The sequence below is a fragment of the Zonotrichia albicollis genome, chromosome 11 (genome assembly GCF_047830755.1).
Source record: "Zonotrichia albicollis isolate bZonAlb1 chromosome 11, bZonAlb1.hap1, whole genome shotgun sequence".
NCBI classification, from domain to species: domain Eukaryota; kingdom Metazoa; phylum Chordata; class Aves; order Passeriformes; family Passerellidae; genus Zonotrichia; species Zonotrichia albicollis.
Window position 1 is genome coordinate 13,482 of NC_133829.1, and position 16,165 is coordinate 29,646.

The 16,165-nt window shown below is 51.7% G+C and overlaps 1 long non-coding RNA gene across 7 annotated transcripts; it reads right to left on the reverse strand.

The window, feature by feature from the left end:
- Positions 1–225: 225 nt before the first annotated feature.
- Positions 226–5,480, reverse strand: LOC141730536 (uncharacterized). 7 transcript variants are annotated; one of them, XR_012582057.1, is made up of 5 exons: positions 3,982–5,480; positions 1,643–1,711; positions 1,422–1,543; positions 980–1,190; positions 226–480 (listed from the first exon to the last, which is right to left on the reverse strand). It is a non-coding gene; the product is annotated as an uncharacterized LOC141730536 (long non-coding RNA). The 7 variants fall into 7 exon arrangements; XR_012582054.1 differs by having other exon boundaries at positions 980–1,543; positions 3,982–4,091; positions 4,939–5,478; XR_012582055.1 differs by having other exon boundaries at positions 980–1,543; positions 1,643–1,714; positions 3,982–4,091; positions 4,939–5,478.
- Positions 5,481–16,165: the final 10,685 nt, after the last annotated feature.

Below are 16,165 nucleotides of genomic sequence, written 5' to 3' on the forward strand. Positions count from 1 at the left end.
ATCCCTCTCATCACAACTGCTAAATTACACCCCAGCAATCATTGGTCCTCGGGAACGTGGTTCCCGGGAACCTCCAAAAAATCCTCCTGCCTGACAAAAACCCCGGTCCCTGGATGGTCCGTGCCCAAACTTTGGCGATGAACGTTGCCTCGCAGACCGACCGGGACCGAGGAAAAAAAAACCCAGCCGGGGGGGAAAAAAAAAAAACCCTGGCTGGGGATTTTTTATTCTAAATTTAAAAATGAGATTAAAAACCTGAAAAGCAAAAGTCATACACACAAGGGTAAAACCAGTCAGCGTGCGCTCACACACGCAGAGACAAGCGGACTCAGACAGACACATTCACATGCTCTCACGCACGCTCACACGCTCGCTGCGGCCCTTACCCGAGACGCTGAAGAACGTGCTTCAATGCATCTTCTGGCTGCCGCTCCTTGACGTCAAATGGTAGATTCCGGGGAAATCGGTAGCCTCGGGGACCTGTGAGACAACAGGAAGGGGTCAACAAGTGTCTATCTGACAGCTAGGACTTGTCCCCGCACTGGCCCAATAAATTTTCTACCCAAAATCCCACAAAACACAGATGAATGGTACAGTTTTTATAACTCTTCCACCTAACTGTGACTACGGGCCAGGGCAGGGCAGTTCCAATCATAATTGGTACAATGTAAGTACACACATTATAAGCTGATGCATACAGTGCAAGTGTACATAGAGTGTAAGTACACACAATATAAGGTGACACGCTTACAACATAGACCAGAACTGTTCTGCACTGCCTGCCTGAAAGCTGCCATCAAAAGTAGAGCCTCTCCCTTTAGCTGTCCTAAGAGGCCCTTGGAGAAGATTGCTTTTCCCTCTGCTAATTTTTACATCTGCCCCAAGATCTCCCAACCTGCTACTCTCCCATCATCCCATCTCCAAGCCCTGGCCCCCAACTTATCGTTTGGATGATTGGTGATGTGGATCCATGTTGCACCTGAAATGAGTCTGCCTTGGAACGCCTCGTGATGGCCTGTTAGCTTCTTGGTTAGCTACAATAAAGAAAACCAAAACCAAAGTATGAGTCCAGAGTTATGTGGGCCAAATCCCAGCAAGTCAGCTACTTGCCCTCTCCTGAGTGTGCCTGGCTGCTTTAGGCTCCAGCTTCACCCTGATTCCAAGGCTGTGGCCTTTATTAGCAGTGGCACCTGGGTTAGAGAAAGGCAAAGTTGGATAGCATTCCTATGAGTGCAGTAGATAACCTTGTGTGCTGTAGGACATGGGAATACCTCTGCTAGGCTTCTGAGAAGCCTTAGGGGGGGGGTCCTCAAATAAACATCCTTTTTCACCCTGCTACCTTCAAACCTCCCCCCACCCACAATAATTCCTAACTGTATGCCTGCTCACATTCCCTCTCCTAATCACAATCCTCAACTCACCTGATGCCTCAATCTCAGACATCATCCTTGACACTGGGCGGATCCCTCTTGTGACATGATGAATCTGCTGAAAAAAGTGTTGTACTTGACACAACCAGGAATCTCTGGATGCTGCGCTCCTCCTAAAAAAAAAATACAAAACAAAACAAGAACAAAACCAGAAATTACAAATGCACTTTACCACCCCTAAACACAAAAGCCAAAATCATGAGTCTAAATACTCCCTGTATTCCATGCTGTTTACTTCACAGAATCTTCAAAGCCTCTATGCTTTAGATGCCCAGAAACACCTGCTGGAAAGAAGTTGAGATGAGCTGAAAGAGCCTCTTCACTGAAATGAGAGGAGAGTTCTTACCCCAGCACATCCCAGAGAGGGAATGAAGCCCCACAGCCAAGGCTGGGGTTAATATACCCCTGATTGTGCCCGCCTCTCGTTCCCATGGCACCCATGAAAAGGGAGGGGGCAAATCCCACCGAGTATAAAAGCCCTCAGAGCAGCTGCAGCTGTTTGGCCTCTCTGACTCAAATTCAAGGGGAGTAAAGTGCTTGTTATAGAAGAAAGCTCTTCAGAAAAATAACAGCGCTTTCTTTTTTGTAGCAACTGCTTGGAGCAAAAGGGCAGCAAACTGGTAAGAAATAAAACTTTCTGTTTAGGCAGCATAACTAGATAGATTGGGTAATTTGCTGTTAACTTAGGTAATTATTCCTTAGTGGCTACTAAGTAGTATTTCCCATGTGACTAAGCTGGGTGGAGAAGAATACTAATGGTATGAATAGTCTAAGTCTCCTTGGGACCTCTAATTTAGGCTATCTACATTATAAGGAAAAATAAGAAAAATAAAAGCCTCCCAGGCAGTGTAAGGGTTAAGGGCATGTGAGGCTCATCCTTCTCTGAGATACTTGGTCCTACAGCATAGAAAGAAGTGCCCTGAAATGTAGTTTTAAACCCTTAAGATGCTGAAAAAGGCAGAGCTTCCTTCCAGTGAACTCCTTAAAAAGAGGAAATGGGGCAGTTACCTCTACTGAAGCTAATACAATGGCAAATAAATAGTTTCTGCCCTTTAATTTGCTCTCCTTAAATATTGGGAAAAGAGGGGCTTTCCACACTTTAAATCTCTCCAGTGATGAAAAAAGAAGGATTTTTCCCTCAGTTCAAACCCTTAGGATGGAGGGATAGCTGGCCTTCTCCCTCAATTTGGGCCTCAGGACAACAAAAAGGGGTGGCTACCCTTAATTCAAACCCATAAGAAACATTGTCAAGATTTTCCCCTTCTTTTTAAACTGCCAAATAATAGAGAATGAGGACTCCCTGTCAATTAACACCCCTAACAGCATAGAAAAGGCAGGGATTCTTTCAACTGAGACCATTAAAATTGCAGGGGAATCCAAGTCCCTACCAGTTTGAACACAAAAACTAATGGAAAATGAAGCTTTTTCCCTTTTTTATAAACTCTTTTTCTCCTAATAACCCCTCTCCTTTCTGGGAGTGCTCTGGAGGGTCTGGGGGCTTTGGAGAGGGACTGACACTGTAAAAGGGGAAAGTTGAAAGCCCTCTCCTGGAACTCCACTTGCTGCCTGGCCTGCTCAGTTGCTGGCCCTTGGCCAAAAGGGCTCTTCCCTTGGCGTTTTCTCAAAGTGATGCTCAGTGCCCAGGTGGGTCTGGCTGTTTCCTAGTCCGTGCTGGATGCTCCGACCGTCCCCGTTAGTCCCTCTGGCCTAGCAGCTCCCTGTGCAGGTGTGCCCGGGCAACCCTCCGAAAGCAGCTTGTCACACGGGGGCCTGCTAGACCTTGGAGTGGGGGCTGAGGTGAAGAAAGGTCCTGTGAGGAGCTCTTTCCCCTATACAACCCTTTGTCTGCCCCTTAAACCATGGGGTGCCAGGCTTTCCTTTCTAAGGAAATTAACAGCCTTTCCTCTCTGTGTGCCCATGGCAGAAACTGCAATTCGGCCTCCAAAACTGCAGAGAACAATTTCTCGCAGTCCGCAGCTGCCAACACCAAGAACTCTTGCTGCCCTTGGAGTGCCACGTGCCTCCTGCGGATGGACGTCGACATGCAGCAGGGGTGAGTTTGGTTTTACAGGGAAGAGGGCCAACACAGGATTTCTCCAGGAGCAAAGCTGCCCCCACCGAGAACTCGGGCTGCTCTGGCAGTGCCAAGGACCTCCTGCAAACTGGCATCAGCAAACTCAGGGGGTGAGTTTTTCTGTGCAGAAATTCTCCCAGACCAAAGCTGAGAGCATCTAACCCTGACCACAACAACTTAGCTGGGTCTAAAACTTACAACCTTTGGACTGGCAGTGTGGGACCCGACCTGCTGTGCCACCGCTGACCCCTTTCTAAAGCATTCCACTGCAGTCCTAAAACTCTGCCTTTTCAGAGGGTGTTTCCTCTGACCCTGACCATAATCTTCAAAATATTCTAGGGAATCACAGAATGGCTTTGAAAAAGCCCCAACAATACCCTAAAAAGTCCCAGAGAAGTCCCTTCCAAAATCCCCTAAATACCTTTAAAAGTCCTGGGAAAAAAACTCAAAAAGACGTGCTCAGTCTCCAAACTCTACCTGTTGCTCTCTAGCCGCAGTGGGTCTGTTGTTCTCTGAGGGTTCTGTCATTGTCCTGGTGTGTGAGGGTTGCTCTCTGGTCTCGCTGTTAGGGTTGCTGTGTTGTGCTGCTGTTGGGGGAAAAGGCTGTTTTTAGGGGAGCTGGTTAGGCTGAGGTTAGGGCTGGGGTGAGGGGGTGGTACAGCTGTATCCTGTGCCCCTGATCTCCACTGGACTGTCCAGCCCTCAAGGCCTCTCCCTTTACCCCTCAACCGGTCCCTCTGCCCCGCAGCCCTCAGCTCCTGTGTACCTTGAAATTGGGTTTCCTATTATTTTGAAACTAGGTTGTTCTGGTATTTTGAAATGCAGTTTTTTATAGGCTGGTTTGTTCGATATTTTTGTAGGCCAAGTTTTTAGTATTTTTTTTTGGCTGGGAGTTTGGTATTTTTGTAGGCTGGGCTTTTAACATTGTTGTAAACTGTGGGTTTGTTATTTGAAAACCTGTTATTGGCAGGGGTTTGGTGCACCAAAGTTCAGTGTCCTGGTTTCATTCAGCTTCTTCCACTACAACTAACATAGCAGGGGATCTATTAAATTGCAGGATATACTATATGACGCTTCCTGAAATAGATACAAATTCCAGCTGCAGCAAAGCCCACCACCACATTTATTATAAAACCCAGCCTATAACCTAAAAAAACAAAAAAAAATCTCCAATATATTTTACTGTTTTTATATTTACATTCTATAGTTATATATCTTTGTTTATATATATAATAGACTATAATTTATATGTTATGTTACAATAATATACAATATATTATAGTTTTATGTATTTATCTATTTGATTTCTATATTTCTGTTTACCACTATAATTTTATATTTATTTTTAAATGTATATTTAATTTTATTTTCATCGACATATTAGACCATATAAATTCATTAACCCGACACATCAGAGCCATAAAAATACTGTACCTTTGTCAGCACCGGTACGCAGCACACGCTCATCCCATCGCAGCACATCAAAACAAAACCTATTTCTATTACTAACAGAACAAACATCCCACACCATTGAACCCTAATAAAAACTCAAATAAACCTAACCGTAAATAACTTTTCTACTGCTGCTTTTTTAAACTAAAGCTAGAAAGGAAAACAAAGTTAGAAAGAGAGAGAGAAAATGTATCTTAAACACCCCACAGAACCCTAAGAAGAGCTTCCGAATACACTCAAAATGCCCTACTTTTAAAAAGCCCCTAAAACACCCTTAAAAATCCCCCAAGAACCTTTAAAAAATCCTTAAATAATCCTAAAAGAGCTTTAAAATTAACCCTAATTGTTAAAATTACCGATTAAAACTAACCCTAATCCAAGATGGCGGCGCCCAAAAAGACACGTGGTTTCCGGCAAGATGGCGGCGCCCGTGCCGACACGTGCATTCCGGCAAGATGGCGGCGCCCATGAAGACACGTGGCTTCCAGCAAGATGGCGGCGCCCATGCCGACACGTGGATTCCAGCAAGATGGCGGCGCCCATGCCGACACGTGGTTTCCGGCAAGATGGCGGCGCCCATACCGACACGTGGTTTCCGGGAAGATGGCGGCCCCCATGACCGGATCTTTTTTCTCGATTTTTGCCGGGATTTTTGCGCTTTCCGCGGGTCTCCGGGGGCCGGAATGATATTCCGGTTCGCGTGAGGACAGCGGCGTCGCGGGGAGGGGCATCTAAGGCGTCGGGGCGGCCTCTGGGCTCGGGTAGATGGCGGCGCCGATGAAGACACGTGGATTCCGGCAAGATGGCGGCGCCCCTGCCGACACGTGGATTCGGTCAAGATGGCGGCGCCCATTCCGACACGTGGATTCCGGCAAGATGGCGGCGCCCATGCCGACACGTGGATTCTGGCAAGATGGCGGCGCCCATGCCGACACGTGGTTTCCGGCAAGATGGCGGCGCCCATTCCGACACGTGGATTCCGGCAAGATGGCGGCGCCCATGCCGACACGTGGTTTCCGGCAAGATGGCGGCGCCTATGCCGACACGTGGTTTCCGGCAAGATGGCGGCCCCCATGACCGGATTTTTTTTCTCGATTTTTGCCGGGATTTTTGCGCTTTCCGCGGGTCCCCGGGGGCCGGAATGATATTCCGGTTCGCGTGAAGCCGGCGGCGTCGCGGGGAGGGGCATCTAAGGCGTCGGGGCAACCTCTGGGCTCGGGTAGATGGCGGCGCCGATGAAGACACGTGGTTTCCGGCAAGATGGCGGCCCCCATGACCGGATATTTTTGCTCGATTTTTGCCGGGATTTTTGCGCTTTCCGCGGGTCCCCGGGGGCCGGAATGATATTCCGGTTCGCGTGAGGCCGGCGGCGTCGCGAAGAGGGGCATCTAAGGCGTCGGGGCGGCCTCTGGCTGCCGCGGCTTGGCGACGAAGGGTCGGTGCCCGAGGGCGGGGGTACGGCGACGGGGAGCGGAAGTTCGGCGACGGGGGGCGGTGCCAGGGGCGGTGCCCGGGGGCGGGGGCTCGGGTAGGGTTGGGCGGCGCCCGGGGGCCGCAGCGCCTAGGGGAGGGGTGTTGTCGGGGGTTGCCGACGGGGGGCGGTGCCTGGGGGCGGTAAGGCCAGGGCGGCGCGGGCTTGGCTAAGGGCAGTGCTGCGGTTTGGGGGGTGGGACCTAGGGGCGGGGCTTGGTGACGGGGTGGGTGCCTGGGTATCGGGGTGGTGTCTAGTGGTAGGTGAGACTGATTAGGCTTGATTGGTGTCCGCTGGGGGTCCTGATTAGGAGAGGGTGGGGTTCGTATATAGTGTATATAGTAAAAAGAATAAAAAGTATATGTCCGGTGCAGCAGTAGAAAATTTCAGGCTCCCAGGGAGTAAAGGGTTTGTTTTGTATTTTTCAATTTTTTATTTTTTTCCTTTAGTCCCAGGGAGCCTGAAAGTTTCTACTGCTGCTTTTTTAAACTAAAGCTAAAAGGAAAACAAAGTTAGAAAGAGAGAGAGAAAATGTATCTTAAACACCCCACAGAACCCTAAAAATACCCTCCGAATACACTCCAAATGCCCTACTTTTAAAAAACCCCCAAAACACCCGTAAAAATCCCCCAAGAACCTTTAAAAAAATCCTTAAATAATCCTAAAACAGCTTTAAAATTAACCGTAACTGTTAAAATTACCGATTAAAACTAACCCTAATCCAAGATGGCGGCGCCCAAAAAGACACGTGGATTCCGGCAAGATGGCGGCGCCCATGCCGACACGTGGATTCCGGCAAGATGGCGGCGCCCATGCCGACACGTGGTTTCCGGCAAGATGGCGGCGCCCATGCCGTCACGTGGATCCCGGCAAGATGGCGGCGCAAATGCCGACACGTAGTTTTTAGCAAGATGGCGGCGCCCATGCCGACACGTGGTTTCCGGCAAGATGGCGGCGCCCAGGCGATCACACGGTTTTGGGCAAGATGGCGGCGCCCATGCCGACACGTGGTTTCCGGCAAGATGGCGGCGTCCATGCCGACACGTGGATTCCGGCAACAAGGCATCTTTTACAACAGTCGCGCTTTACGGCAGTTTTTACGACAGTCGCGCTTTACAGCAGTTTTACGACAGTCGCGCTTTACGGCCGATTTTACGACAGTCGCGCTTTACGGCCGATTTTACGACAGTCGCGCTTTACGGCACCTTTTACGACAGTCGCGCTTTACGGCCGATTTTACGACAGTCGCGCTTTACGGCACCTTTTACGACAGTCGCGCTTTACGGCCGATTTTACGACAGTCGCGCTTTACGGCACCTTTTACGACAGTCGCGCTTTACGGCACCTTTTACGACAGTCGCGCTTTACGGCCGATTTTACGACAGTCGCGCTTTACGGCACCTTTTACGACAGTCGCGCTTTACGGCACCTTTTACGACAGTCGCGCTTTACGGCCGATTTTACGACAGTCGCGATTTACGGCACCTTTTACGACAGTCGCGCTTTACGGCCGATTTTACGACAGTCGCGCTTTACGGCCGATTTTACGACAGTCGCGCTTTACGGCCGATTTTACGACAGTCGCGCTTTACGGCCGATTTTACGACAGTCGCGCTTTACGGCCGATTTTACGACAGTCGCGCTTTACGGCCGATTTTACGACAGTCGCGCTTTACGGCACCTTTTACGACAGTCGCGCTTTACGGCCGATTTTACGACAGTCGCGCTTTACGGCCGATTTTACGACAGTCGCGCTTTACGGCCGATTTTACCACAGTCGCGCTTTACGGCACCTTTTACGACAGTCGCGCTTTACGGCCGATTTTACGACAGTCGCGCTTTACGGCCGATTTTACAACAGTCGCGCTTTACGGCACCTTTTACGACAGTCGCGCTTTACGGCACCTTTTACGACAGTCGCGCTTTACGGCCGATTTTACGACAGTCGCGCTTTACGGCAGTTTTACGACAGTCGCGCTTTACGGCCCCTTTTACGACAGTCGCGCTTTACGGCCGATTTTACGACAGTCGCGCTTTACGGCCGATTTTACGACAGTCGCGCTTTACGGCCGATTTTACGACAGTCGCGCTTTACGGCCGCTTTTACGACAGTCGCGCTTTACGGCCGATTTTACGACAGTCGCGCTTTACGGCACCTTTTACGACAGTCGCGCTTTACGGCCGCTTTTACGACAGTCGCGCTTTACGGCCGATTTTACGACAGTCGCGCTTTACGGCACCTTTTACGACAGTCGCGCTTTACGGCCGATTTTACGACAGTCGCGCTTTACGGCACCTTTTACGACAGTCGCGCTTTACGGCACCTTTTACGACAGTCGCGCTTTACGGCCGATTTTACGACAGTCGCGCTTTACGGCACCTTTTACGACAGTCGCGCTTTACGGCCGATTTTACGACAGTCGCGCTTTACGGCACCTTTTACGACAGTCGCGCTTTACGGCCGATTTTACGACAGTCGCGCTTTACGGCCGATTTTACGACAGTCGCGCTTTACGGCACCTTTTACGACAGTCGCGCTTTACGGCCGATTTTACGACAGTCGCGCTTTACGGCCGCTTTTACGACAGTCGCGCTTTACGGCCGATTTTACGACAGTCGCGCTTTACGGCACCTTTTACGACAGTCGCGCTTTACGGCCGATTTTACGACAGTCGCGCTTTACGGCCGATTTTACGACAGTCGCGCTTTACGGCACCTTTTACGACAGTCGCGCTTTACGGCACCTTTTACGACAGTCGCGCTTTACGGCCGATTTTACGACAGTCGCGCTTTACGGCACCTTTTACGACAGTCGCGCTTTACGGCACCTTTTACGACAGTCGCGCTTTACGGCCGATTTTACGACAGTCGCGCTTTACGGCACCTTTTACGACAGTCGCGCTTTACGGCACCTTTTACGACAGTCGCGCTTTACGGCCGATTTTACGACAGTTGCGCTTTACGGCCGATTTTACGACAGTCGCGCTTTACGGCCGATTTACGACAGTCGCGCTTTACGGCACCTTTTACGACAGTCGCGCTTTACGGCACCTTTTACGACAGTCGCGCTTTACGGCCGATTTTACGACAGTCGCGCTTTACGGCACCTTTTACGACAGTCGCGCTTTACGGCCGATTTTACGACAGTCGCGCTTTACGGCCGATTTTACGACAGTCGCGCTTTACGGCCGCTTTTACGACAGTCGCGCTTTACGGCACCTTTTACGACAGTCGCGCTTTACGGCACCTTTTACGACAGTCGCGCTTTACGGCCGATTTTACGACAGTCGCGCTTTACGGCCGATTTTACGACAGTCGCGCTTTACGGCCGATTTTACGACAGTCGCGCTTTACGGCACCTTTTACGACAGTCGCGCTTTACGGCACCTTTTACGACAGTCGCGCTTTACGGCACCTTTTACGACAGTCGCGCTTTACGGCCGATTTTACGACAGTCGCGCTTTACGGCCGCTTTTACGACAGTCGCGCTTTACGGCCGCTTTTACGACAGTCGCGCTTTACGGCCGATTTTACGACAGTCGCGCTTTACGGCACCTTTTACGACAGTCGCGCTTTACGGCCGATTTTACGACAGTCGCGCTTTACGGCCGATTTTACGACAGTCGCGCTTTACGGCACCTTTTACGACAGTCGCGCTTTACGGCCGCTTTTACGACAGTCGCGCTTTACGGCCGATTTTACGACAGTCGCGCTTTACGGCACCTTTTACGACAGTCGCGCTTTACGGCCGATTTTACGACAGTCGCGCTTTACGGCCGATTTTACGACAGTCGCGCTTTACGGCCGATTTTACGACAGTCGCGCTTTACGGCCGCTTTTACGACAGTCGCGCTTTACGGCCGATTTTACGACAGTCGCGCTTTACGGCACCTTTTACGACAGTCGCGCTTTACGGCCGATTTTACGACAGTCGCGCTTTACGGCCGATTTTACGACAGTCGCGCTTTACGGCCGCTTTTACGACAGTCGCGCTTTACGGCCGATTTTACGACAGTCGCGCTTTACGGCACCTTTTACGACAGTCGCGCTTTACGGCCGATTTTACGACAGTCGCGCTTTACGGCCGATTTTACGACAGTCGCGCTTTACGGCCGCTTTTACGACAGTCGCGCTTTACGGCCGATTTTACGACAGTCGCGCTTTACGGCACCTTTTACGACAGTCGCGCTTTACGGCCGATTTTACGACAGTCGCGCTTTACGGCACCTTTTACGACAGTCGCGCTTTACGGCCGATTTTACGACAGTCGCGCTTTACGGCCGATTTTACGACAGTCGCGCTTTACGGCCGATTTTACGACAGTCGCGCTTTACGGCACCTTTTACGACAGTCGCGCTTTACGGCCGATTTTACGACAGTCGCGCTTTACGGCCGATTTTACGACAGTCGCGCTTTACGGCCGATTTTACGACAGTCGCGCTTTACGGCACCTTTTACGACAGTCGCGCTTTACGGCACCTTTTACGACAGTCGCGCTTTACGGCACCTTTTACGACAGTCGCGCTTTACGGCCGATTTTACGACAGTCGCGCTTTACGGCCGCTTTTACGACAGTCGCGCTTTACGGCCGCTTTTACGACAGTCGCGCTTTACGGCCGATTTTACGACAGTCGCGCTTTACGGCACCTTTTACGACAGTCGCGCTTTACGGCCGATTTTACGACAGTCGCGCTTTACGGCCGATTTTACGACAGTCGCGCTTTACGGCACCTTTTACGACAGTCGCGCTTTACGGCCGCTTTTACGACAGTCGCGCTTTACGGCCGATTTTACGACAGTCGCGCTTTACGGCACCTTTTACGACAGTCGCGCTTTACGGCCGATTTTACGACAGTCGCGCTTTACGGCCGATTTTACGACAGTCGCGCTTTACGGCCGATTTTACGACAGTCGCGCTTTACGGCCGCTTTTACGACAGTCGCGCTTTACGGCCGATTTTACGACAGTCGCGCTTTACGGCACCTTTTACGACAGTCGCGCTTTACGGCCGATTTTACGACAGTCGCGCTTTACGGCCGATTTTACGACAGTCGCGCTTTACGGCCGCTTTTACGACAGTCGCGCTTTACGGCCGATTTTACGACAGTCGCGCTTTACGGCACCTTTTACGACAGTCGCGCTTTACGGCCGCTTTTACGACAGTCGCGCTTTACGGCCGATTTTACGACAGTCGCGCTTTACGGCCGCTTTTACGACAGTCGCGCTTTACGGCCGATTTTACGACAGTCGCGCTTTACGGCACCTTTTACGACAGTCGCGCTTTACGGCCGATTTTACGACAGTCGCGCTTTACGGCACCTTTTACGACAGTCGCGCTTTACGGCCGCTTTTACGACAGTCGCGCTTTACGGCCGATTTTACGACAGTCGCGCTTTACGGCCGATTTTACGACAGTCGCGCTTTACGGCCGATTTTACGACAGTCGCGCTTTACGGCCGATTTTACGACAGTCGCGCTTTACGGCCGATTTTACGACAGTCGCGCTTTACGGCCGATTTTACGACAGTCGCGCTTTACGGCCGATTTTACGACAGTCGCGCTTTACGGCACCTTTTACGACAGTCGCGCTTTACGGCCGATTTTACGACAGTTGCGCTTTACGGCCGATTTTACGACAGTCGCGCTTTACGGCCGATTTTACGACAGTCGCGCTTTACGGCCGATTTTACGACAGTCGCGCTTTACGGCACCTTTTACGACAGTCGCGCTTTACGGCACCTTTTACGACAGTCGCGCTTTACGGCACCTTTTACGACAGTCGCGCTTTACGGCCGATTTTACGACAGTCGCGCTTTACGGCCGATTTTACGACAGTCGCGCTTTACGGCCGATTTTACGACAGTCGCGCTTTACGGCCGATTTTACGACAGTCGCGCTTTACGGCACCTTTTACGACAGTCGCGCTTTACGGCCGCTTTTACGACAGTCGCGCTTTACGGCCGATTTTACGACAGTCGCGCTTTACGGCACCTTTTACGACAGTCGCGCTTTACGGCCGATTTTACGACAGTCGCGCTTTACGGCACCTTTTACGACAGTCGCGCTTTACGGCCGATTTTACGACAGTCGCGCTTTACGGCCGATTTTACGACAGTCGCGCTTTACGGCCGATTTTACGACAGTCGCGCTTTACGGCCGATTTTACGACAGTCGCGCTTTACGGCCGATTTTACGACAGTCGCGCTTTACGGCCGCTTTTACGACAGTCGCGCTTTACGGCCGATTTTACGACAGTCGCGCTTTACGGCACCTTTTACGACAGTCGCGCTTTACGGCCGATTTTACGACAGTCGCGCTTTACGGCCGATTTTACGACAGTCGCGCTTTACGGCCGCTTTTACGACAGTCGCGCTTTACGGCCGATTTTACGACAGTCGCGCTTTACGGCACCTTTTACGACAGTCGCGCTTTACGGCCGATTTTACGACAGTCGCGCTTTACGGCCGCTTTTACGACAGTCGCGCTTTACGGCCGATTTTACGACAGTCGCGCTTTACGGCACCTTTTACGACAGTCGCGCTTTACGGCCGATTTTACGACAGTCGCGCTTTACGGCACCTTTTACGACAGTCGCGCTTTACGGCCGCTTTTACGACAGTCGCGCTTTACGGCCGATTTTACGACAGTCGCGCTTTACGGCCGATTTTACGACAGTCGCGCTTTACGGCACCTTTTACGACAGTCGCGCTTTACGGCCGATTTTACGACAGTTGCGCTTTACGGCCGATTTTACGACAGTCGCGCTTTACGGCCGATTTTACGACAGTCGCGCTTTACGGCCGATTTTACGACAGTCGCGCTTTACGGCACCTTTTACGACAGTCGCGCTTTACGGCCGATTTTACGACAGTCGCGCTTTACGGCACCTTTTACGACAGTCGCGCTTTACGGCACCTTTTACGACAGTCGCGCTTTACGGCCGATTTTACGACAGTCGCGCTTTACGGCCGCTTTTACGACAGTCGCGCTTTACGGCCGATTTTACGACAGTCGCGCTTTACGGCACCTTTTACGACAGTCGCGCTTTACGGCCGATTTTACGACAGTCGCGCTTTACGGCCGATTTTACGACAGTCGCGCTTTACGGCCGCTTTTACGACAGTCGCGCTGTACGGCCGATTTTACGGCAGTCGCGCTTTACGGCACCTTTTACGACAGTCGCGCTTTACGGCCGATTTTACGACAGTCGCGCTTTACGGCCGCTTTTACGACAGTCGCGCTTTACGGCCGATTTTACGACAGTCGCGCTTTACGGCACCTTTTACGACAGTCGCGCTTTACGGCCGATTTTACGACAGTCGCGCTTTACGGCACCTTTTACGACAGTCGCGCTTTACGGCCGATTTTACGACAGTCGCGCTTTACGGCCGATTTTACGACAGTCGCGCTTTACGGCCGCTTTTACGACAGTCGCGCTTTACGGCCGATTTTACGACAGTCGCGCTTTACGGCACCTTTTACGACAGTCGCGCTTTACGGCCGATTTTACGACAGTCGCGCTTTACGGCCGATTTTACGACAGTCGCGCTTTACGGCCGCTTTTACGACAGTCGCGCTTTACGGCCGATTTTACGACAGTCGCGCTTTACGGCCGATTTTACGACAGTCGCGCTTTACGGCCGATTTTACGACAGTCGCGCTTTACGGCCGCTTTTACGACAGTCGCGCTTTACGGCCGATTTTACGACAGTCGCGCTTTACGGCACCTTTTACGACAGTCGCGCTTTACGGCCGCTTTTACGACAGTCGCGCTTTACGGCCGATTTTACGACAGTCGCGCTTTACGGCACCTTTTACGACAGTCGCGCTTTACGGCCGATTTTACGACAGTCGCGCTTTACGGCACCTTTTACGACAGTCGCGCTTTACGGCCGATTTTACGACAGTCGCGCTTTACGGCCGATTTTACGACAGTCGCGCTTTACGGCCGATTTTACGACAGTCGCGCTTTACGGCCGATTTTACGACAGTCGCGCTTTACGGCCGATTTTACGACAGTCGCGCTTTACGGCCGATTTTACGACAGTCGCGCTTTACGGCCGCTTTTACGACAGTCGCGCTTTACGGCCGATTTTACGACAGTCGCGCTTTACGGCCGATTTTACGACAGTCGCGCTTTACGGCCGCTTTTACGACAGTCGCGCTTTACGGCCGATTTTACGACAGTCGCGCTTTACGGCCGATTTTACGACAGTCGCGCTTTACGGCCGCTTTTACGACAGTCGCGCTTTACGGCCGATTTTACGACAGTCGCGCTTTACGGCACCTTTTACGACAGTCGCGCTTTACGGCCGCTTTTACGACAGTCGCGCTTTACGGCCGATTTTACGACAGTCGCGCTTTACGGCACCTTTTACGACAGTCGCGCTTTACGGCCGATTTTACGACAGTCGCGCTTTACGGCACCTTTTACGACAGTCGCGCTTTACGGCCGATTTTACGACAGTCGCGCTTTACGGCCGATTTTACGACAGTCGCGCTTTACGGCCGATTTTACGACAGTCGCGCTTTACGGCCGATTTTACGACAGTCGCGCTTTACGGCCGATTTTACGACAGTCGCGCTTTACGGCCGATTTTACGACAGTCGCGCTTTACGGCCGCTTTTACGACAGTCGCGCTTTACGGCCGATTTTACGACAGTCGCGCTTTACGGCCGCTTTTACGACAGTCGCGCTTTACGGCCGATTTTACGACAGTCGCGCTTTACGGCACCTTTTACGACAGTCGCGCTTTACGGCCGATTTTACGACAGTCGCGCTTTACGGCACCTTTTACGACAGTCGCGCTTTACGGCCGCTTTTACGACAGTCGCGCTTTACGGCCGATTTTACGACAGTCGCGCTTTACGGCCGATTTTACGACAGTCGCGCTTTACGGCACCTTTTACGACAGTCGCGCTTTACGGCCGATTTTACGACAGTTGCGCTTTACGGCCGATTTTACGACAGTCGCGCTTTACGGCAGTTTTACGACAGTCGCGCTTTACGGCCGATTTTACGACAGTCGCGCTTTACGGCACCTTTTACGACAGTCGCGCTTTACGGCACCTTTTACGACAGTCGCGCTTTACGGCCGATTTTACGACAGTCGCGCTTTACGGCCGATTTTACGACAGTCGCGCTTTACGGCCGATTTTACGACAGTCGCGCTTTACGGCCGATTTTACGACAGTCGCGCTTTACGGCACCTTTTACGACAGTCGCGCTTTACGGCCGCTTTTACGACAGTCGCGCTTTACGGCCGATTTTACGACAGTCGCGCTTTACGGCCGATTTTACGACAGTCGCGCTTTACGGCACCTTTTACGACAGTCGCGCTTTACGGCCGATTTTACGACAGTTGCGCTTTACGGCCGATTTTACGACAGTCGCGCTTTACGGCAGTTTTACGACAGTCGCGCTTTACGGCACCTTTTACGACAGTCGCGCTTTACGGCCGATTTTACGACAGTCGCGCTTTACGGCACCTTTTACGACAGTCGCGCTTTACGGCCGATTTTACGACAGTCGCGCTTTACGGCCGATTTTACGACAGTCGCGCTTTACGGCCGCTTTTACGACAGTCGCGCTTTACGGCCGATTTTACGACAGTCGCGCTTTACGGCACCTTTTACGACAGTCGCGCTTTACGGCCGATTTTACGACAGTCGCGCTTTACGGCCGATTTTACGACAGTCGCGCTTTACGGCCGCTTTTACGACAGTCGCGCTTTACGG